At 42.6% G+C, this 22,045-nt stretch overlaps 1 protein-coding gene across 4 annotated transcripts in view; it reads left to right on the forward strand.

The window, feature by feature from the left end:
- The first annotated feature begins 12,202 nt into the window (after positions 1–12,202).
- Positions 12,203–22,045, forward strand: part of CPT1A (carnitine palmitoyltransferase 1A) — a 40,774-nt gene continuing 30,931 nt past the window's right edge. For 2 of the 4 annotated variants that reach the window (XM_083838258.1, XM_083838256.1), the window contains exons 1-2: positions 13,680–13,802; positions 15,435–15,622. The gene's annotated coding sequence lies outside the window, so the exon portion shown is untranslated. Of the gene's footprint in view, positions 12,354–13,679; positions 13,803–15,434; positions 15,623–22,045 lie in introns of those variants that run through there. The other 2 variants (XM_083838255.1, XM_083838257.1) reach the window with 2 other exon arrangements.

Here is a 22,045-nt window from a genome sequence, read left to right on the forward strand (position 1 = left end):
ATGTAAGTGGTTTAAGTGCCTTGTTGGATAGGAGCCAGGGATTCAACATCTCACAGAACAGACCTCTCTTTGGATTGAGAAGAGGAAGGATCTTCTACTGACTTTGCCTTTGTTCTTGATAAGAATCCATCATTACAAATGGCAGGGTCCTGCCCCAGAAGTCAGACAGGACTATGTACATTTAAATGTGACCAGGGTGCAGGTGTAATAAGGACAACTAGTAATTTTAATGAAATGCTGCTGTGCATGCACTATGATTGTAACTTAGAGGAACATGGATGGGTTTGAATGAGCTACTTGTGATACGCAAGGCAATCAGCTGTAGGAGTCAGGAGCTCAGCAGGCTAAATTAGCAGTCTTCCAGTGTGGGTGTACATAGAACCATAGAACGGCTTTGGTTGGAAGGGACCTCAAAGATCATCTAGTTCCAACCCCCTGCCATGGGCAGGATTGCCACCCACTAGATCAGGTTGCCCAGGGCCTCATCCAGCCTGGCCTTGAATACTTCCAGGGATGGGGCATCCACAGCTTCTCTGGGCAGCCTGTGCAAGGGCCTCACCACCCTCTAAGTGAAAAATTTCCTCCTAATCTCTAATCTAAATCTCCCCTCTTTTAGTTTAAAGCCATTCCCCCTTGTCCTGTCATTATCTGACTGAGCAAAAAGTTGTTCTCCATCTTTTTTGTAAGCCCCCTTTAAGTATTGAAAAGCTGCAATGAGGTCACCCCTGAGCTTTCTCTCCTTCAGGCTGAACAGCCCCATCTTTCTCAGCCTTTCTTCAGAGGAGAGGTGCTCCAGCCCTCTGATCAACTTCATGGCCCTCCTCTGGACCCGCTCTAACAGCCCCATGTCCTTCTTCTGCTGGGGGCCCCAGACCTGGACCCAGCACTCCCAGTGCCTCACGAGGGCAGAGCCGAGGGGGACAATCACCTTCCTCCACCTGCTGGCCACTCCTCTGTTGATGCAGCCCAGGATGCAGGTGGCCTTCTGGGCTGCAAGCACGCACTGCTGGCTCATGTTGAGCTTTTTGTCCACCTGAACACCCAGGTCCTTCTCTGCAGGGCTGTTCTCAATGAGTTCTTCTCCCAGTCTGTGCTCATGCTTGGGATCGCCCCAACCCAGGTGCAGCACCCTGCACTTAGACTTCTTGATATCCAAAGAGCATCCCTGTACTCTTCCCAGGCCACATGTCCCTGTTTCCACTGCCTGTGCATTTCCTTCTTGTGCCTCAGTTTGACCAGCAGGTCCTTGTTCAGCAATCCTGGTTTTCTGCCCTCCCTTCTCGCTTTCTTACACAGAGGGATGGAGAGTTCTTGTGCTCTAAGGAAAACACCCTTAAAGAGTTGCCATCTCTGTTCAGCTCCTTTGTCCCTAAGGACAGTGTTCTAGGGGATCTCGTCCACTAGGTCTTTAAATTATGTGTCTGAGAGCGTTGTCCAGATGCTTCTTGAATTCTGGCAGGCTTGGTGCCATGACCACTTCCCTGGGGAGCCTGTTCCAGTGCCTGACCAACCTCTTGGTGAAGAACCTTTTCCTGACATCCAGCCCGAACCTCCCTTGTCGCAGCTTCAAGCCATTCCCTTGGGTCCACTTCAGCAGGTATCAAACCACTTCTGCCATGTCAATGGATAGTATTTGGTGGGATTCTGCTGAACAAGATGTGATTGAGCCACACTTGCCCACCCCCTCTGTCAGAAGTCTGGAGTGTAAACACCAGAATAGGTGATAGTGTCCTAGCACCAGTATTTACAGAGGGAGAGATAAATACATTGCTAAACCTTGAACCATATGTCTTGTCCAGTTCAGGAGTCCATTCTGGGCAAGGATATGAAGTGTTTTTGTGCCTGTGTCCTTTTTCAAAAGGACAGGCTATTTGAAAAAGACTTCCTCCCTCTATTTGTCCCTGCCATTTGCTTTCAAGGTCAGACTCAAAGGTATCCACCAACTCTTGACTGCAGCAAGCAAGTCTGGTAGGGAGGAGCAGGAATGGGAAACATACCTAATTTTACTCAGTAAAATCAGGTCATGCAGCCCTATACCTACTACTTACCCTACACTTATACTGCCTTATGCGTACCACACCTGCACAGGCCACATGCATTAATTAACATCCCTCCTTCAGCTGAGGAGGGTGGACAACTGACAGCACCCTACATGCATAATTCCAGGCAAGAACAGCCTTGCTCGGTGCAATGAGATGCAATACTGGCATCTCATTACACTATAGGTTGATATTTCCACTTGGAGGCTGCAAGTACAATGTGGGAAGGCCGATCATGAATTCACAGGGCTGATAGTGTTCTCAGTGTACCCACCCCATCAGAGGAGGATTGTGAAAGCATGCACCCTATAGAAGAAAAACAGAGATTGTGCAAGCTCATCTGTGTTTCATTATTGGTATAGCTGTTGAAAAGTAGTGATGGATGTGGCCAGGAGTCCCTCTACAAAGCCTAGCAATGAAAGGGGTGAGAAATGTTACCAAATCTCCAAATATTCCAATCACATCTGCATATATATTCATGTATTTTGGATACTTTCAAAGGAAGTTCAGCAGAACCACACATTTTTCTCTTTGGAAGGCATGTCCAGCCCAAATCCTGGGATGGGGTTGGGGAGAATGGACAGTGATAACTGCAGATATCTGTGGGGAACCTGCAATCTCTAGGAGTTTGTACAAAAATAAATACAAACAAACAAAAGCCTTAAATTTTCAAAAGGCCTAAGAGAAGTACCTTGTGAATAAGGATGAAAGAAGATCTCTGCATTTAGCTAGTTTCTCAAATACAATAATCAAAAACTATTTAAATAAATTTCAAGCTGGTCTTTTTAAGAACACTGACCTTCCTACAAGTAGTTCTGAGCAAATTAAGAAATAACAAAAGATTAGTCAGAGAAAACATTGGATGAAAAAAATGAATCCACAATTTGCTTCCTCTCTACAAACAGAGGAGCTAAAATACCACCTCAGATTTAGAAGAGCACAGAAATAGACAATATAAAATTGCTGGGTCATCTAGTCAAGAGCTAGGGTATGACAAGTCACAGCTGCTTCAAAGGCAAGATCAGGAAGTTTCACAATGAGAAAAATGTGCAATCTGTGCTTTGTGAACGCCTGTTTCTAGTAGTTATGTTGGATTAAATCCTAGAAAATAAATTTTCCAAGGCCTTTTTTTTTTTTATCAATAGCCACACGAGGGCAGTAAGCCATATTTTCTATTGAAGAACGATTCTTCCCCGCTCGGGTACTGAACATATTGCACAAAATGCTTGTTCAATAAAATAACTAGCTGGTATCTGTGCACTAAGGACCTACTGTGAAACAGTGAAATAACTCACTAAGTTTTCAAAGTGATAATTTCAGTGCCTTGAAATTTTCTGACATCAAATTCAGCATTCATGAAAATTAAAACATTTATGAAAGACCTAATATTATGGCCTTTTAAAAAACTATACTGTTTTAGATGTACATGTAATTTTCCCATATGTGTTCTTTCTACAAAGTCATTTTCATATATTTATTTCTAAAACCAAAATCTTCCTGCATAAAACTCACAATTCAAATCGCATTAACTTCCTAGAAAAGCCTCCTAAGATCGGTCACAAGCAGAGTCATTAACACTTTGCTACAAATATTAGGATTGCATTAAGAAATCCTGAGAAACACTGTTCTGCTATTTTCATGCAGTTTGGTAGAAAGTAGTCAGTTCTTGTATTCTGTGATGTTTAGAAATATTACTTTTCTCCACTATTTGTCATTTAAAATCATTCTAAAAAATAATATACTTTTTGGAGGAGAGGTTTAATTTCAGTCCCTTCTCTGACAAATTCAATTACTTGTATATTGTCATATAGGAGAACACTAAGACTTCTTTGCACTCTGTGCTTTTAATAATTCCCCATTCTAATGGCTTTCTAATCTTAGTGATTTTTCCCTTGATACTTCTGTTCCTTCATTAAGGTACAGGAACATATTTATGTGTGGTGGTATTCTACCTATCCAGCATGTCATCTGTGCACTTCCTAAATTCATTAGCTTCCCAGGGACAAATGCAAGCAAAACTAATTCTCACAGATGATGAGAGTGCAAAGGCTCCAGCATGCAGAACAAGGAGTTTTGCAATAGTAATTCCCTGGCAGGCAGTATTTTGAAAAGCAGCCTGGCAGATACAGCTTACCTAGGAAGCTGACCTGCCTACAGGTCAGTAAATAGCCTACAAAGTCATGTATATTATTTTTCTTTAAGTTCTGAAAAGCTTGTTTGCAAAACAGGTCAATGATCTTTGCTTTCATTCACCTTTCTTTATTGTCCTCATCTCTTCCAGTGATTTGGATGCATATTTTAGATATGTATAGGTAGAATCTGTGCTTGGTGCATGATCACAAAACTCAGCAGATCTACACTGAATTGAACCATTCAGTCACAAATATGGACAAAGTCCACTGGATGCTTACATCACTTCAAAAAGTTAGCCAAACAGCACAGGAGTACTTCTGCACTGCTTGGTTTACTTTCTGTTGCCCATCTTGATAGGAGCTGTAGTTAATGTTTGTAAATAGGTCAAACACTTTGCTTTCTGTAGCAGTTTTTATTACTTATTAGAATGGTTTGATGAACACAACAAGACTGTTACACATGACTAAATACTTTAATTCCTCCAGAAACTGAAAAATATTAAGGTGCTTTTCTTAGCTATTTACCCACAAAGCCAATCTTTCACCAAAGATTATAGAGATTGGCCTCACAATCATGTCTGCCAGCTCCCTCAGCACCCGTGGGTGCAACCCACCAAGGCCCATGCACTTATATATGTTCAGTTTGCTGAAGCATTCCCTGATCTGATTCTCTTTGGCACATTTTCCTTGCTCCAGCATTTCACTCTGGTCTTGATTAGCACCACGAATCCACAAATCAGTAGTGATATTTGCTTACACAACAAGCACACGGGATGACCAGGGAAGCTGAGGCTGTGTCCCAACAGCTGTGTCACAGCCAACACGCAGAGTATTACGGCATGCTGTTGCAGGTGAGGAGCTGTGTCTGTAACCTGGATGTGCAGCATCCAGGTTAACTAAGTAGGGAGACTTTAAGCTGCTTTTCTTCCAGCACAAACATTGCCAATACTTAGCTAGCCAGAGTTTCTATTTCAAATTATTGTAGGCTTCTCCCTTCTGGGGCTCCCAGTGAAACTTCCTTTGAAAACTCAAAGCTTGGAGCTGTGCTGTTGCAAAATTGCTATCATTGGCTTCACCTGTTGCCCCTTCTATAAGCTGTCTGGCATTTGCTTTCTCTCATCTTCCTCCAACTACTGAAGGTTTTTCCTCCCTTCTTACCACTCAGTACTCTGCTTCATTTGAGTTGGTGGTACTATGGAAGGTAAAGGAAGCATGTAGCAAATACATTATGTTTTATTATGGCTGCAGGTATAGAAAGATAAGGAAATTCAATAGAAAAGGTACAAAGGTAGATTTTAATTGTATGTGTGCACTCAGCCTTGACTGAAGATGAGACTTGCATACGTTGCAAATCTACAGGGTCTGAAAATCTCTTGGTTATGCATTATACATCTGAAACAAGGTCTGTAGAATTGAGTTCATATTGCAGCCTGTTTATGGAAACCTGCTGGTGCAACAAAAGAGCAACTACAGCACAGATAGTTTTTATGCTGGCATGAACACTATAATGAAAAGGAGATCTCTTTGGGGACTTTGCATAGTAAGAATATCCCTTTCTTTCCTGAAAGAGTGGTTGGTGAACAATCCTTGTAAAGGGCAGCACTGTGAATTTCAGTTTGCTGACTGTTACTGTGATGTTCAGTACAGGATATTTTCTCTGGCTCAATTTGCAAATAGCACTGGCACTGGTAATAGATGCCAAAAGAGGCTCCATGGGAGGTGGGGTTGTCCTGGTCCACATTTCCTTTATTTTCTGGGAGGTATTCTGAAATGTGGAGCAATACAATCACAAAGCAATGGGCAGAATGATAAAATGTGTCCTCACAAAGCTCTACTGATCATTAAAGAAGGCATACCTGAGTAGGCATGATAATTCATAAGGAAAATGACATGAGGAATTGTGGACATGCTTCAGTTGCCTATGGATGAACTGCAAGCATTTAAAGGGAAAAGACTTAGACTGACATAGCCATGCTACATAAGCGATAGTGGTCTAGTGAGTGTTGCAATGCCTTTTTTGTTTTGTTTTGTTCAAAAGCTATGAACAAAGTGAAAGAATAATCTAATCCATTCAGCTGGAGGCAAGTAGTCTGCATTTTTTTATCCTGTCTAAAATGGTAAGATCATGGGAAATAAAGGAGTCTCTCTTCCCTGCTCCTCACCTGCACAGATTATTATTATTATTGTTTTTTTACATGGCGTTCCCATGGGTTCTGCTTACCTTGAACGATGGATAACATTGAGGAACTCAGCTGATGTGCTTTGTCCCTAAAGTCCATAGTGCAGCAAGGAATTGAACTCACTTCCTTTGATTTCGGCTTGGACTCTAAACAGCAGATCAATCTCCTTCAGTCTGGGAATTACTGTAAGGCATATAATGGTATACTAGAAATGAAGCAAATATTCACAGATACTTGACAATGCCATTGTCCTCCCAGACCTATGTGGGTAGCAAACAAGTAGAAAATAGTACATACAGTATCTCTTACCCTAGGAGCCCAAAAAATCTGCAGTACAAACCCCTCAAGTTATGCCTAGTATTTGAAACTGTTAAAGGAAATGATGCTATTAATTTGTGGGTGAATGTTAGTCTGAGAGGCAAATTTTCTAGTGACAGTGGATTACTTGAAATGTTTTCCAAGTGGATGTGATGTCTTCCCAAAAGTACCTGCCAGATTCTTCAATTGGAACGAATACACTTCTAAATGAAATTCCAAATAACCTCTAAATAAACCTCTAATTTTGCTAGAAATAATGGTATGTATTTTCAGGCCAGATGATTTTCTTTCTCAAAGTTTTGCAGAATTTAGGGAGTGTCCCAAACACAACCACTATTACGTTGCGACATTCACTAAAGCTTTTTCTAATTAATATACATGGACCTTTGGTATTGTATTTTTGACTTTTCCCTTACTTTAGATAATGCCTGACTACATGCTTCCCTTTCAAATCTTGGCCAGGCTCCATTTTGCTACTGTCAATATAACCTTAGGCACATGCTGTAAGGCTGTAAGTAATGCCCTTTATACCTGGGATGCCATCCATTTTCTCACATCAAAGATGGTATCAGATGATCCATATTCCTCACCCAATGTGACTGTGAAGGACAAATACTCAAATTCAGGGAAAAGAAACATCAGAAGGAGAGTTATGAAAAACAGATTATTTAAAAATCTCTGTGTGTGGGAGATCTAACATGTGCTGTCAATGTTCCTTCCAAATAGGCTCTTTACGTATTTTTCTGAGCAGAGGAACTCCTATGAGCTTGTCCAAAAGGACAGTCTCATCTGTATGGCACGGCAGTGCTGTTCATTTTGCTCTTAGTGTTCAATATGTATTAAAAATATATTAGAGAAGCAGTGCGCTGCTTGGAATGTAGTGTTTTAAGCATGCAGATGTCATGATTTCTTTTGGGCTTTTTCTCAAATATTCTCAGGCACTTTTAAAATAATCTCAGTGGGTTCTATCATCATTATTTGATCATAAATGTAACCCTTTCTGTAAAACTTCTGTCAAAAAAACTTCAATTTTGACTGAATTCAAAACTTCAATTCAGTCAGCAACATGTTAGGCTTACATTTATACATTTCTCAGTGGGTATTGATTAGCTTTTCTGTTCACTTGGTCCAGGTCATATCTTTGGAGGTCATGTTGCAAAAGGTAGGAATATCTCATATGTACAAAATAGTAAGGCCAGGCACTGGGAGCACAACCCTGGCCATGGAGAATTCTTGGGTCAAATCTGGCGAAATTAGGTGGGTTTTCACCACCTGAAGTTATCATTATGAAATTTTTAAAGCAACACTGTATTGCTTACTCGTTGAGTGGCATCTGCGAGTGTTGACTTTCCAAAGATGCCCTAAAGCCTAGTTTGACAGCCTAAACCATGGGGTTAGAGTAGTGGAAAGGTACTCTAAACAAAACCTGTCACATGTTCTGAGCAACCATTTCACAGTTTGAATGGATTGTAAAATCAAAATTCTCATCCCACTCCAGAAGAATTAATATACTAGAAGTTCAGTTCAAACAGTGGTATTGTTTAAGAGAAGAAGAGCATATTTATTTTCTTAGAACTTCTTTCTGCTGTTGAAGTCACAGATACGCATCGTATGCCTTCTGCTAGGTCTGAATGTCACAGGATAGGCTGATATCCCTGTTGACAATGCAGTCAAGCCATGTCAGTAGTGTTCATTTTATCTGGTTTAAAACAAAACAAAAAAAAGGCAGGGTAAGACATGACAACTCACTCTTTTCTGTTTAAATATCAGTTGGACTGCTACTATATCCTCATGAGAAAGTATTTAAGAATGAAGAAAAACCAAGCCAGATCAAAGTCTTCCTTTCCATTACTCTGCTGGTAGAGTTTAGTGTTAGTCAGTATTAACAATATTGGCTAAGATGGTTGACTCATAGTAGTAAGGGCCTGGGAGTCAGGATTGGTCTGAAACATATAAGAAAAGAAGGATGTGGCAATGCATGGGCATTATTTCTGGTAGGTAAAATCATTCAGGGATTTTCACTAGTCAGTATATGTGCTGTATGCAGTTCTGCAATGGCATCACATTTGATTCTTGACATAAAATCCTGTACCTTTTGGCTACTGTATTTTGTAAAGACCACCACTTTTCCCACGTCACTTCTCAGGTAAATGCATCTATTCTGTGAGTGTGTACGTGTGTACGTGTGTATACTGTCAGGACCCTGAGCAGGCTCCTCAACGCCTCCGTGCCTTTTGGGTGCAAGGCCTCAGATACAGGATGCAGGTTTCTGGCCTTGATAAGAGCTGTTAGGGGAGGATCTAAGGGCCCCAGGGGGGCTCCCTGCTTCACTTGGAAGGAGCTTTTCAGCTGAGGCTTTTGTCCTTGATGCCCTGGCCTTGCAGCCAGTCCCCTACCTGGCCACGCTCCCTGTTGATCTGGACCCTGACCCTGACTCAGTTTTCCAGCTTGACAACCTTGGACTTCCTCATTGCTGCAGACGTGTCAAATGATCTGGCTGACCCTGTTTACTGTCACTGGACCTGTTCTGCTCGCTTTGCTCAGGTGCCATGGGACGGTGCCCTTGTCAGGGAGGGCACTGCCTTGCCTGCCTTGCTCTCACCCTTGACTCCTGGCATACAAACATGCATGCACTTACCTGTCTACAAAAGTTGTATTTTGGAGCTGTTCTTCAGTTCGCTTACTACTGATGTGTTTTGCCACTCAAATTATCAGTGGTAAATTGCTGTGGGATGCTGGGTTACCAGTGGCTATGTGTTCTAATTATGAAATGGAAACCTTTGTGTTCAGATATCACAGGAGATAACACAAAGGAAAATAAAATAAAAAGTCAAAGTATTGGTGCTGTTTAAAATGAAACTTTCTGACCAGCAAGCAAACTGGGACAATATCTGGTGAAGCAACTAAGACTACACCCAGTAATTGTGTGCTGAAAATATTGAACAATTCAATTCCAATAAGCAGAATAAATCAGTTTCAACACAATTCAAGACAGTTGGTTGTCTATATTAAAATTGCTTGACTTGACCTATTTGAGAAACTGAATGAATAAAACAATAATATTAATAAAAACAAAACAAAAACAAACAAACAAACAAAAACACCAAAAGGGAACAATACAAAATCATGTTGAGGATAACCAACTTCCGAACATGATCCAAGCTTAAGGTTTAGTGATTTGACATCATTAAAATCTGTTAAAAAATAGATAAAAGCAAAAATAATGCCCAGAACAGTACTAGATAAGAAAAGCTGCTGCAAAGAAGCCATGTTGTGTGTACAGAAGTGAAGAAATCTTGAAGAACTGGGGTAAGCTGATCAGAAGGATTTAATTCAAGAGGTACATATCTATAATGATACACTTAAACTATTTCAGTCTGCCTAGGCACAGATAAATGTGACCTGTCATTGATTATTTTGATTTCTTTGGATTGTAAGAATTAGACTTAAATACTAGGAGGTCTTACGGCACCAAGCACATGTGATCTGTGCTAATGGTACTTCATCTTTTTTTTTTTTCTTTTTAGGAATTCAATATGTAAATTATGGGAAAAAAATTGACTTATCTTTGCTGGGCAGTGAAAGGTTAGAATTTCAGGCCGCATTGCAGGCTTGCAGCTCACTACAATTCCAGTCATGAGAAGCAGAATCACTTTATGTCCCTTGATGAAGAGAAAGCGTAGTTAGCAGAGAGGTTGGAGCAGTAGCCACAGTAAAAGATGGACCACGTTCTGATTAGGATGATCTTACTCCAGGAAGTATTTGACTTGTTTCATCTGGGTTAATGGGTGAATAGAGCCTGACCTAGGTGATAGTGGCGGGACCACTGGCAACTAGTCACAGGACTATCTGTAATGTTATGTTTACATCTGCCAGCAAAATAGAGCCAAGTCAGGTTTGGCTAAGAGAGACACAACCTCATGTAATGCAATGCTTTTCATGTCCTTATGGAGGTTAGCTGCAGGGGGCTTAGAATCATGACAAGTTTATCTAGGTGTTCCCTAATTCATGAGAAGAAAATAAACAACACCAACACCTGTTCCCAGCTGACTGATTCCTTCCTGATTACCCTGTAGATGAACATGTTGGCTGGGGACAAAGATATGAGGAAACTCCTGGTAGAATGAGAGAAAGCAGATTTACGTGTGTGTAAATGTGTGTTTTTTGCTTGTTTAATATTTCAAAGGTAAAAAGCACCTGGACGAAAAAACAATCATCAACAAAAAACATCAAGACATTTTAAGTTGTCTTTGTGCATAATGATAAATATGCAGATGATTTTTTATTTTTAATCTTCTTGTAGAACACATACACCAAAGAGACAAAAGTTATTAATTACCTTCTTCTAACTCTTCAAGTTACATTATATATTTTTTAGCCATACCTGTTATGGCTAAATACATGTAAACATGGATGCTGCTGAACTTTGGGGCATAGTTGGGTTTGTGGTGATTTACTTATTTTTTATTTTTTTTCCCCTCCTCTTGCTAATACTAGTAGATCTAAATCTCCTCTCCTTGTTTTCTTCTGGGATTTATGCTTCTTCTTGGGGTAGTAACATCTTAAAATCACATCATTAGGCATGGAACACTGGAGGTGAAAATTCTGACCAGTAGTGTTTCGTTTTATTGACGTTGCATGATCTTAAGGATATGGGAGAGGCTCAGTGTGCAGTGTCCACGCTTCTGGATTTCATCATATGTTTGTGTGCTTTGGAGCCTTCAGGCACATCCTGGAAATTCCAGCTGGCAGGACTGTGGGGTTGGGTGGATCTGCCCACAAGGGAAAGATTATAAATCCCAAATTGTCCTAGTTCAGAACCTTCGTGTTGACACCACTGTAGTCTGACGTCATTTCAGAAAGGACAGAGCAGGCTTCCTGCACCTGTCATACTGAAATCAAACAGAGCATCTGAGATATTCAAGCTCTGACCTCTTGAAACCCAAAAGCGACTAGCCCATTGCAAGCATAAAATTCAATCATTTCAACTTTTGCATGCCATTCTGCACCGTGACTGACACTTTCATTTAGATCACTTCCATGATTTTGCATTTTTGGAAGACTGCAATTACTTTTGGGAAGCACCGAGCATACCTCCTTCAGCCCCCTGCATTTGGTGCGCCCTCGCAGGGAGCCCATCTTGGCACCACAGACAGGTCCCCCATGTGCTATGTTACCCCAATTTACACCCGTATCCCAACAACTCTACACCCCCACTGCCTCTCCTCACAATCCCTGGGGTTTTATCGCCCGGACACGGCCGCCTCCATGCCCCAGGAGCCCTGTGAGCCCCCTGACACCGCTCCCCACAACCCCAGCCCACCCCAGCCCCAAGACCACCCCCCCCCCCCCCCCAGGCCGCCATAACACCTCCCTTCACATCCCGCCCCCCGGGCGCTGCCCGCCAATCACACCCCAGCACCCCCCACCGCCGGCCTATCAGCTCCCGCCGCCCTTCCCGCCCCTCCGCCCTGCCGGCGAATCCCCGCCCCCTTCTCCACAGGCAGCCAATGGCGGGGCGGGCGGCAAGCGCGGCTCCGGCGGGGCGTGTGAGGGGAGCGGCCGCCGCCCTCCCTCGCTCCCTCCCTCCCTCGCCGCCTCCCCGCTTCGCCGCCGGTCTCCTGCGCTCGGCCGGCTCCGGGCCGCCCCTTGTGCAGCCGCTGAGCGGCGGCGGCCCTCAGCAGGTGGGTGGGGGCCGGCTGGGCCGGGGGAGCCTCTCGAAGCGGGGCTGAGCCGCCGGCGTGCCCTCTGAGGTGTTCCCGGTGTGGGTAGCGGGAGGCGGCTGAGGGGCGGTGGGGACGGGGTTGTGGTGAGGGGGACACCGCGGCCCCGTGGGGAGCCGGGGCTGGTCCCCCCTGTTTTGGGCTCCAGAGCCTCCCCCCCAGGCTTTTTATCCCCGGTGGTGTTGCGCGGTGCCAAGTTCTGTGCGCCACCGGGCTGCGCGCTAACGCGGCTAAAAGCTGTGAAACTTACACAGAAATACCGTAGTCACCGTAAAAAGTGCTTTTGAGGTGTAATTCCGCGCGCGTTTTGCTCACGGGGCCCGGGTTTGCCGGGTGGGCGTGCTGAATAGGCTCGTTGCGGAAGGGAGAGGTCAGGTCTAGCAGCAGCTTTTGGTCTCCGTTTGCTCGCCGCGTTTTTACGCACCGCGAATGTTTTGTGCCGTGTCTTCAGTTTTCAATGGAAAAATCAGCATTAAGTGTGACTTTGGTTATTTATACTGGCTGTGGTACTGGTGGTGGGGCTGCAGCGTCGGGTGCCTTTTTTGGGGAAGGAAAAAGCGCAAAGTAGGATGGAGAGAAGCGGCCCATTGCTCCTCTCACCTGGCAATTTATCAGCACTTGAAGGACGATCGTGTTGAAACTCTGCAGTGTAGAGGAAATTACTGTACAGGGGACTACTCATTTCCTTATCACGTGTGTAGGAGTGCAGCAGTGAGACTGGGAAAGATGTTTTGTGCTGGGTTTCTCAATTATATTTTCTTGTCTGCCCTCTTCAGTTTCTGGATCTATGCGCTCGTCTAACGTGGTCGTGTGTCCTCTGTCCAATGTGAATTGTACAGTAAGCACCGGGAATGTGTTCTTGATTCGTCGATACAACTAATCATTACCGAATTGTAATATTGCAGGTGATGTTGTAGGTGGGTGACGCGGCTCTCCGTTGATGCAGAAGTGTAACTACCTGCTCACACAGAAATAAGGCTCTGACGGAGCCGTGACCTGCTGCAAGAAGCAGCTGCGCTGGGAGCTCGGGGTCGTTTTGGGGTGTTACAGCCTCCTTCAGAGCATCCTCCTGCAAGAAAACGCTACTCCTACGTTAAAAAAAAAACCGTGACATCCAACAGCTGAGGCGTGTGAGCTCCGAGCAAACCCGAACGTGCCCCGAGCTGAGGGCGCTGCTGCTGCCTTTGGGGCAGCCCTCGGCTGCCAGCTCGGGCTCGGCGCCGCGACCTTTCACCCACTTCCCGGCAGCGGTCACGTGGCCCGGGAGGCGTGGTGACGAGGTGGTCCCGCCCCCAGGGGGCGTGGCCAGGGTGCCGGCTGCGGGCGTCCTGCGGCGGGGAGCGGGTCGGGACAAATCGGATCAGGCGGAATCGGATCAAGTCAGCCGCGCGTGGAGCGGCCGGAGGTCTGGTGCGTGCGTGGCAGAGGGGTGTTTGTGTTGGCTGCATGCAGGGGTGGCTGGAACGCTGCATCCCCAGCGTGGTGTGTGACCGGTTCTGGAAAGTCTTGCGTAAAGAGTGACCTAAGTGGAAGCTTTTATTTAAAGAAAATACACTTTTTTCTTTTTTTTTTATATTCTGAAGATATTGACTTTGCCCTGCGCAGTGCTGTATCATAGTCCCGAACTCCAGAAAAACAAGATATATGGCTCAAAAGCGTCCCTCTTTTCAGTGTCTGGATTAACTTTATTTTGAATGGTTGGCTTAAATATTAGGAAAATGTTTAGATGTGGCTCTTCAGTATTCTGGACTTACATCCTTACACAGTAAACGATCATTGAACTACTGTAATAGTAATTCCTTCATTTTGTCCTTGGTCACCTGACATTGTGGTTATGTTTTTGGACTTCGGAGATGCTGGAAGATGGACATCTTGTAGGGCTGCTGAAAGTCCTGCAGTTCTAGAAACATTTGTTACCACAGAGGGGATAAACATAATTCTTTACTGCATGAGCTTAGAAGCTAATTAGTGCAAAGGGAGAAAGAAGAGAGAAAGCTACTGTAATTAAATGCCTAAGTGATGTCTTTTATAGCAGTATTTAAAGTAACCAGATCCTAGTGCTTAGGTTTTTGAGGGGGGAGAGAGGTTACTGCATAGTACAGTAGCTGTTCAGTGGTGTGTTTTTGTTTTTTTTTTTTTGGTGTGTGTGCTTATCTCTTACTCAGCAAGATTATTGTGAATTTTGAGAAGGTCAGAAGAGGTGGCTTGCTGGAATGTGTACTGTATAACATATTGCAATGGAGACTAGAATTATGTAAAATGTGTAGGAACAGTACAGTATGTCCAAACCTATAATGAAAATGTTGTAAATAATGACAATTGTAAGAGTTTCAGTTTTGATTACAGTTGTGGAGTGTGACTGAGGTTTTTGTTGTGGTTGGTTTTGATGGAGTGTACATTACAGAACCATGTTGTATAGCAGCATGCTATTCGGGAGGAGGAGAGAGGCCATATGATCCATAAACTGTAGGGATTAGCCTGGTAATTAGCATGTTGTTTCCTATACTTTCTCTTCTTTGCCTGGCTGTTTCCTAGGTGAGAAGCCAGCTTACTATCCGTGATCTTTCTCGTGGAGGTGTCACTGAAAGCAGTCTGTTCTGTGAACATGTCTCCAAGACATCCTGATAGTATCTGGTTTGACTGTAGTGGGAGTTTAAAGCCTTTAAGCAAACACTTGCATTTACTTGTCTTAAACTGCAAGATGAAACTAGCCTTGGAGTCAGGCACCCGAGATCACCTCTCTTACTGCAGCTAGCCAGCAACCACTAAATTCAGCCCCCAGAAATAACCGAGAGGGTAGCAGAGTAGTGGATGAACTTTGTTCATCCCATGGTTCTTTGCCATCTCGGAGCTGTTACATGCAGACAGATCAGTCCAGTTTATTCGTCCAGTGTAGTAAAAACCACTGTTTCAGAGCTGTCGTTTGTGACAATTTTCTCCTTTGGCATCAGTTCTCCCTAAACGGTTCCAGTCTGATCCAGTCCTGAGCCATTGAAAGCTGTGTGTGATTCAAAGTCCAAATTGTTTTTCTTTCTGTTTCAGAGCTACAGTTAACTGTTTGCCATTGCTGTAGCTTAATGGATATTAGCAGCTGACAGCATTGGAATGACTCTGGCTCTGAGCGTGTCCTGACCTCCCAAGAGTCCAGCTGCAGTGAGCCTGTGGGACAGAAGACTTCTGTGTGACAAGCAGGTTTCAAGTCCTTTTTTGAGGCAGACAGAGCTGTTCAGGTATGTTCACATTTCATTTGTTGGTCTGTTTGTTTGTCTGTGGGTGTTTTGTTGTTATCTCATCCTTCCACATATGCCTTTCATTACAGTTTAGCACTTGGGAAGGGGATCAAGAAATTGGGCCAAGATTCCAGAGAAGTTGCCTGCAGAGGGTAGCTAATCTATACCCAGAAGTGATCTTGGAAAATGCTGGACAGGTCACAAGCTGATAGCTTGGTCAGTGGGGCAGTACTGCTGAGGTGTTCTGATTTCAGTCTGCTGTGGGTGAGGTTTGCAGTGTTTCTGTACCTGTAGAAGCACATGTACTCAGGTCTGCTAGGCTTGGATCACAGCATTTGTTCATTTTTATATGTAAGGAATCCTTTAAAATATTGCAGTGTAAGGGGACCTCAGCCATAAGTGAGGATGAGAGAGATTAGAGCCAATGATTAGCAGTAACCAAAAAAAAAAAAACAACCAAAAACAAACAACAAAAACAAACAAACAAAAAAACACCACCCTGCAAAACTTTCATAATGGGTGGTGAGGGAAAAGCTCCTTTTTCTTTGATGCTTTGGCTAAGCCACTTCACACGTTGGCCTAGTAGTCATATTTTGAGAACTTTGAGAGAGCTCATGCATAAATAAATATCACCTTCAGCTTCTAGGAGACTTAAACTGATTTTAGCTTGTTTCAGTCACAACTAACAAGGCATGAGAGGGCCTGTCAGTTTAATTTACAGATTAACATAGCATTCAATCGATTATCATTTAATGCAAATTCTAAAGGGGAGTGATCATTTGGTTCATTTTATTTCTATACAGTAGCCATTAGGTTCACCTGAGATGCCCTGCTGAGTGACTTTAATCTTCATGACTGTTTATTGCAAAGGCATGGCTTGGCTTTACTCCGTTCAGATTTCTCTTAATGATTTTGTGTCTGTAGACCTGTTAGAGTATGCTTAATCACTGTAAGGTAAGTGAGTTGTTGGTAAGACTTGGGCAGGAGTCTCAAATGTGATTAGTTATTACTGAAAGTTGGTATTCAAGGAAGCTAGTTAGAAATAGAGATTCTTAAGTGAATAACAGTGTTGGTTAATCTTTACAGCAAGTTCAGAAGTCAGCTACTTGCAAAATATCACGTGGCTTATGAATAAGCCCTCTACTCTTTCTAAGCTATTTTGTTACATTTTTGCAGAACTCTAATCTACACTGCAAGAAAGTGGCATTAGCTAGTAGAATATTCAACAAACAAATGTCTTTTTGGTCATGATTAAATGTTTCAGCTGTATATTTGATGCTGTTTACTGAAGATAGATCAAAAACTTAATTTCCTTTGGGAGGCGTAGTGACCTTTTTGGAAATTTAAATGCATGTACATTTAGACAACTTTTATCTTTGCGTGGATTTCTGTTGAACTGGATGCTTTATGTGTCGTTTTGAAGTTTTTTCAGCTGTGCATCAAAGGAGCACCAGATGCTTGTGAGTAAAAGTGTCTTTGGCATCCTCTGGTTAGCTGCCTGCCCTACCAAAATTCTGCCCTAATGCTAGAGGATAGGTTGTGTCAGGTGGTGGTACGGAGGCACTCGCATAAGAGCAGATGTGACTGAGTTACTGCATCGGTGCTGGATACTGCTGTACAGCGTATACTTCAGTGACTATATCTGCTGTACTTGTAGCAAACTGTGAAAACGCCTCACTGAAGTCACATCAGCTTCGTTGTTGAACACAGGCTCTTGATTTGATAGGGCCAGTCACTGTTTTCCTTTCCTCTAGATATATACGTGCAGCATTAAGTTCCAAGGGCTCACTTTTTAGTAGGAGTTTGTATTGTTTCCCACCACTTGTATCAGAAATCTACCTGCTCTAGACTAACTAACTCTCGTTCAACAATGTAGTGGTGTTCAAAATGACTACATAAGTGTATAAACCTTGTATACTAACACACTGGTGCTTTTAGCGAGGACAAAGTTAGTGGAATAATGTTTAAAAAAAATCAGGTGAAGAATTGTCTGAAAAGTTCATGTAAAATCTGTGCGAAACGTACTGCAAAATCCAGCTGCTTTTGTTTTCCAAACTAATGCTATTCTTTTGTCAGTTGCAGAAAACTTGTTCCATTTAAACATCTGTTCCCAATTTGACTTCCAAGGTGTGCTGTTCTTTTAAAGCAATTGAATTGTTTATGCATAAGATTTCTTGTTCAGCCCTTATTTTTTTGAAGTAGATCTACTAAAAAAATCAAATTTCAGGAAGAATCTCTGGTAGCTATACAGTTAAAACTCTGTTTTTGAGAAAGTTTTTGTATTTGTGCTCAACGTGAGCAGCACTAATGGTGAACTAGGAGTTTTGTTCTACGTGCAGGCTCCGCTGTAAATGGGATGCTACAGATACTGACTGCTGGAGTTTGGATGCTTTGTGTTGTACTCAGGCCATCCCAAGGGACTTTCTAAACATCATTAAGGGGATAATGAACTTTGCACGACTTGATTGAGAACTTTGTTCTTCTTCTATATTGATGTTTTTTTATTTTCTTCTGAACCCAGCATTGAAATTCTGAACTTTGTCATTCTTTTCATGCCTTTGAAGGCGTTCTTCCAGCTCTCCGTGTATTCTTTCCTGAAATGCTATGCCTGGTACATAAATATGTAAAAGGAAGATTAGAGAAGAAAAGCATGGTATTTGTAAGGCACTTTGTGCAATTGCTTCTTTTTTTCTATTCTGCTCTGTGCGTAGTGCTTGTTTTCTTCTCCCTGACTGCAGGACTTGAGATCCTTGAATGCCAAGTGTCCCCTTGCTAAAAAGAATACAGGATTTTTGTGTTATTTTGCTCTTATGCCAACAGTTCCAGAATGGTTGAGGCTGGAAGGGATCTCTGGAGGTCATCTTATCCAACTGCCCCACCACTGAAGCAAGATCACCTAGAACTGGTTGTCCAGGACCATGTCCAGAGATAGCTCTTGAATATCCCCAGGGACAGAGACTCCACAGTCTCTCTGGACAAGTAGTGCTGGGCCCCATCACAGTATAAAATAATTATATAAAAAATAAAAAATAATCCTCATGTTCAGATGGACCTTCCCGTGTTTCAGCGTGTGTCCAGTGCCTCTTGTTCTGGCACGGGGCACCACTGAAAAGAGCCTTACTCTGTCCTCTTTGCACCCTACCTTTCCGATATTTATACCCTTTGATAAGATCCCTCCTGAGCAAGCCTCTTCTCCAGGCTGAACAGCCATAGCTCTTTCAGCCTGTCTTCACAGGAGAGGTGTTCCAAGTCCTCTTAATCGCTCTTCGCTTAATGACTACTCTCTCCAGTAGCTTCATCTCTGGTACTGGGGAGCCTAAAACAGAATTCCAGATGGGGCCTCATTACCTCCCTTGACCTGTTGGCAAGGCTCTTCCTGATGCGTCCCAGAGCTCTGTGAACCTCCTCTGCTGCAAGGGGCCCCTTGCTGGCTCCTTGTGCAACTTGCAGGGTTGATTCCCAGCTGGTCTCCAGCATGTGGTAACGCACAGGGTTGTGATGCAGGACTTTGCACTTCTCTTTGTTGAACTTAATGAGATTTTAACCTGCCCTTTTCTTCAGCCCATCTGAACGGCAACACAACCCCCTGGTCTGTCAGCCACTCCCACTTGTATGTCCATCTGCTGAATGGTGGTTCATGCTTTCTCTTTTTTTATTTCAACCTTATTTAAGAAGTTGGAAAGATACTACTTTTTCTGCCAAACGTCTGGGAGGGTGCCAGTTTGATAAGGCCTTAGAACTTCTGCAGAATGCATATAGGCAAAGACATCCATGATGAATGTTGCCCAGCTACACTTAAAAGGTTAAAGTCTTGCAAAAAATGTCTTTATGTTTGTGTAAGAAGAAATCCTGCTTCTTAATGTAAGTGTAACTGACAGAGGAACATCTCAATGGCAGAAATCTAAAGAGAAATAAAGAATAATCCAGGAAGAGGATTAGGCTCCTCATTTTTTATGATTATCTTGCTTTTAGTATCTGGTATGAAGTGATCAGTTTTGGTCACAATTATTGATTTATATAAAACAAATGCACTCATAGTTTTGACTTTTCAAGGAAGTAGAAAATGCGTATTTATGTATTAATAAGAGCTTAATTGGGAGAGACAATATACTTGATAAATGTCTTTTAAAACACATACAGTGCAGGTGTTTTAGTGTTTTAACCCAGGGCTCTGATTCATTAAGTCTGTCCTTAGACTTGGCATTCAGGGATCTATCCTAAACCACCAAAATAATGTTAACAAATGAAGATGCAAATGGGATTTTTTTTGGATGTCCGTTTCTTCTAAAAGCTGTGGCAAGCTCATTTCCTGAAGGAAGTTCAAATTGTTTTTCTTCCTTAGAAGAGATGTGTGCCTCTGTGTGAGATTATAAAGGTTTCCAGGTTCTTCTGAATCCAGTAGCATATTTTAACTCTTAGCACAGGGATATATAATGCTGCAAGTCTGCCCACCACCAATGAGCAACAGTTTGGATGTCAAAGATGTCTATTTGGGAACTGTGGTAGTGTTAAACCTAGTGCAGGGTGGTATGTGGCAGCATTCTCAGCAGTCACTGTTCTTCAAGAAAAGAGTCAACCATTGGTTGCCAAAGTAGAATCGTTGGAGGGATTTGAACTGGGATTTGAACTGAGTTTGATTCCTGACAGATGTATGCACCATATATAAAAGCTAACGTACAAGGAGATGTCAAAATACTACAAAGAGAGCTTCAAACTAAATTATTAAGATTGCTTGAAGTGGGAGTCACAGAATCCTTTCACCCAAATTTTAGCTGTTCAGGGCTGTATGAATAAGATTTCTCTTAGTTTTTACCCTGCACTTGTTAATTTACTTCCTTTGCAGGAGAAGGATCTGTGGATGTGAAAACTGCATTTAAATAATGTCTCTTCCTGGTGACTGTTTGGACTATATCTAAGGAGAAATGGCTGGATTTTTCCCTATTCCAAGAGGAGTAGGAATTAGAGAAAATGTATTGTATGAGCTAAGCAGTGTATGGGAAGCAAGGGGCTCGGATGAGCTCTGAGATAAGGGGCAATATGGATATCCCTTTAAAGGGAGAGGAATTGCTTTTTGTGATGGGGAGGTGCTGGCTTTCCTTAGTTGTTTTTTTAACACTCTCATTTTATCCATGCAAAGCCTATGAAATCTGCAGAAACATGTAAAAAGGTTCATACTCAATAGCATTTCCAAAAGTAACTCTTTCAGGAATTAATAACTTGTTTCATTCAATGTACACTAATATATTTAACTAGTTTGTATGATGGCCTGGTGCTTTTTAAGATACACATGAAAATTCTTTCACTGTCTTTTTAGACATTGCGTTTTGTATTGTATCTCTCAGAGAGACTTTACCAACCCGAAGTGACTTCTTGCATGTCTGACTAAATGGAAGTTTCCTGGACATGGGATCTCTTGGAGCTTCAGAGTTCCCAGAGCTGAGACCAACATCTCCTTGGAAGTAGGAACATGTAGGCCCTAATATAAAGCTGACTGTTTGGTGTTTGCACCCTGAAATCATTAGGACTGTGGGCATGAGAAGCTAAAAAGTTAAACCTTGGTCTTTGGAGTGACAATGTCCTGAAATTGCAGAAACAGCACAGTGAGGAGGCTTTATGTGTAGTAGACAAACCAACATAGTTTTTCCATTTTACCATTTTCAGACCGTTAGGTCTATCAGGGCTTGAGCCTCACGGGATGCTATGTGTTTTCTTGACTAAAAATCCAACTTCCAACCTAGCAGTATTTTGTTTATAACAATGGAAAAAAATTGTGGTAAGTTTTGATTGGCTCAAGCTGAGGTATGAGAAGGGAGGAAGAGAAGCATTTGCAGCTGTTACAGCATGTTCGAATTGAACTAAAACCAGAAAAGAGCAGGGAACAGACAGTTTTTCTCCTTCAATAAAATAAAATCAAACCAAGTTAGGGGGCAAATGTGTCTTTAAGATATGTTAACTCTATAAAGGAACGCTCAAAATATGAGAATAACTGTTTAAATTTACTTGTAGAAATTGTGTTCATCTTTCTCTTTTTTGCCTTTAAGTAAGACTTGGCCAAGCTTCTAAGGCCGTAAGCTCTTCGTTATGGCTCACTGCTGGGAATGAGGTTAATTAGCATATGCTGTACAGAAATATTTTGCTGACCAAAACGCCTGAAGTTAAAAGAAGTTATTGTTTCAGTCTTAGCTAGACGATTGATGTGGGCTCTGCCTTACCAGCAGTGGTAAGTGAAGTCTAAAATCTCGCGCATGCTCCTCCAGCCTGTGCTCTTTCACCTACTTTGTGAGCAAGCACGTGATGGCAGAGGAATGCAAAGGAGGGGAAGTGTACAGCAGCTTATGATTGAATTGGCCTTTAAGAACTAAAAGAAGTGTTCAAAGAAAGGCACTCCAGGAAGTCTCTTTGGTACTTCGCCATCATAATTCA

This window comes from Anser anser (genome assembly GCF_964211835.1).
Source record: "Anser anser genome assembly, chromosome: 5".
Taxonomy (NCBI): Eukaryota; Metazoa; Chordata; class Aves; order Anseriformes; family Anatidae; genus Anser; species Anser anser.